The 2,650-nt window shown below is 48.6% G+C and overlaps 1 pseudogene; it reads right to left on the reverse strand.

Moving 5' to 3' along the window:
- Positions 1-870: 870 nt before the first annotated feature.
- Positions 871-2,419, reverse strand: LOC141096281 (uncharacterized; annotated as a pseudogene).
- Between the last annotated feature and the right edge of the window lie 231 nt (positions 2,420-2,650).

Raw genomic sequence — 2,650 nt, forward strand, 5'->3', positions numbered from 1 at the left:
TGCCTACTGTAACTGTGCATTATGCAAGGATTCAGCTGAGAAAAAACCTTCTACTGGACCTTCAAACGTGCTTTTTCCAGTCGAGTTTAAGCTATCTGTGGACATCACTAAATATGAGTAATGGTAAACAGACACAATGGGATGGCAGTCTGAGCACCCAATATTTACAGTTTGGCCATGGAAGCAGAATAGTAAAAAGAGACTCCTGCAGTTACATCTGTAAAGTCGATTCCAGCTTCTACAAGTCAGAACAGACATCAGAAGATCTGCTTTCATCATTTAGTCTTTTGTATTTCAAGGTGCCCAGCCAGAGGAATTTCATGAGCAATTCTCAATAATTGTTCCCTAAATGGATAAGGAACGACCAGTCGCTTTTCACAGTCCCAAGGTTCTGTAGTATCAGTGGGGAGAGTCTCTTTATACAGTCTGCCCTGCTTCTAGTATATTCTCTCTTTGTCAGAAGCAGGGGGGGTTGATCTGTAAGAGATCTGAGCTTCTCCAGACTGACCTTTGTCTGCAGAGCATCCTGGAAGCTTTGACTGTCAGTCTGCAGCCCGTGGCCTAGTGTGACTGCCAGGACCTGGTCTGAAGCTGAATCTTCAGTGTCGGTTATCAGGGGCCTTGTTGGGTCTGCCATGTGAGGAGACTCCGGGGTCACAGTATGTTCTGCCTGTTCTGGCAGTTCTATTTGAGCCTCATGCTCCAATCTCTGGGGTTGAGTCTGAGCCGCAACCTGACTCCGGGTCACAGCTGCCACATACGTACATTCCTGTGCATTGGTACATTTTCCCTCCTCGCATGGGATCTCAGGCGGGTTGCTTTCTTCCACCTTCTCTGTAGCATTTACTTATTTACTTGTAAGGGAGGGATTTAGTGGGACACCATCCTCCCCAAGTCTGTGCCTAGCAACACATTGGTGGGAATAGCCTCTCATACTCCCATTTCTCTCAGTTCTTTCCCTGCTCCCCAGTCAAGGTACACAAGGGCCATGGGCAGGGCAGGGCTGACCCCTCCCATCCCGGTTATAGACATAGTCTTTCCTGGTATGATATCTGCAGGGGTTACCATTGCTGACTGCACCACAGTCAACTCTGCCCCAGTGTCTCTGAGACCAATGGTGACTTTGTTGCCAACAGTGACAGATTGACAGTTCTCATTGCTCTTCACATCAGAGCTGGCCTCAAAGGGGACAGTAGGTGTGGGCACAGATGGCTTTGTGGTTGTAGTTGGGCATTTCTGCCTATCATGGCAGACTGTGCTCATATGTCCCACTTTGTTGCAGGTGAAGCAGCGGCGTGTATCGCCTAGAGAAGGTCTATTCCCCGGGACCCCATAGGAGGTGGGCTTGGGCAGCACTGGTGATTGGCCGGCAGAAGGAGAAGGGTCCCCGTTTGGCTTACCTCCCTTCCAGCTGAATCCCGATGGCTTCCGCACCTCAGGCATCCTGTTAGCCACATAACGGTCTGCAATTTTTGCAGCCTGATCTGCAGTTTGTAGCTCTCGATCACACACAAATCATCGTACATCCGTGAAGCACATATGAAGAAATTGATCCTGGACCATAAGATCCGTTAAGTCCTCAAGACTGATAACAGAAAGACCCCTGATCCATTGGTGGAACGTGGTCCTCAAGGTGCTCACAAAATACCTATAGCTGTCAGTTGATCCTCGTTGTAGGTTCCGGAACTTTCTCCGATACACTTCTGGGGTTAGGTTGTATTTCCTGATCAGGGCCTCTTTTATTGCCTCATCATTCCCATCTAGCTCTGTCGGGAGGCCAGCAAAAGTTTTCAGGGCCTTGCCTCTCAACACTGGGGTTAGATACTGCACCCACTGCTCACTGGGTAGAAGGTATTGCCTGCAGGTTTTTTCAAACCCCCGAAGGAAAGTATCTAAGTCGGTATCCTTTTCCATCACCGGGAAGTTTTCTAGACATGGTTTCCTTGGATTTATGTCCTGGAGGGGGGTCAGCTGCGGACTGTTGCCTATTTCTATTTGAGCCATCTGAAGCTTGAAAGCTCTCTCCTCCCGGCGTTCTGCAGCCTCTCACTCAGCCTGGCGTTCTGCAGCCTCTCTCTCAGCCTAGAGTTCCCAGCAGCAGCCTGTCGCTACTGTAGAAAAAACTGCATGCGCAGATTGGGATCACATGTTCCCAGCTGTTGCAAGTCCATTTGTAAAGTAGAGTCGATAGGCTCCTCAGCATTGGCATTACTGGCACTTCCAAAAGGTATCTCCGGTGCAAGAGCTGGCATTGCTAGGTCTCTATGACGTGGCCAGATGCTTCAGTATTTTGCTCTATGTCCTGCTCGACCAAGGCGCATATAAGCAGTTCCTTGGATTTGTCAGCTGTCTCTATTCCTCACTGCTCACAGAGGTCAGTCAGAGCCTCTTTCCTCTGCTTCTTGTCCTGGGCTGCCATACCAATGAACAGCCTTTGCCAAATAAAATATAGAAAAGAAAAATGGGGAAGGGAAACTATTTGCAAACATGTCCAAATAAGCACTGAGCTGAACCTCGTTAAACTGGTGCACTCCTCGCAAGGATACCAATTCTTTCGTACAGGGAGTAATTGCTTACACCATGCACTTATGCTCTAATAGAAATAAATTCTATCCCACCACTGCCACCAATTGTCATGAATTACCAGGGA

This window comes from Dendrobates tinctorius, unplaced genomic scaffold (genome assembly GCF_039654945.1).
Source record: "Dendrobates tinctorius isolate UK_male_01 unplaced genomic scaffold, ASM3965494v1 ptg000073l, whole genome shotgun sequence".
NCBI lineage: Eukaryota > Metazoa > Chordata > Amphibia > Anura > Dendrobatidae > Dendrobates > Dendrobates tinctorius.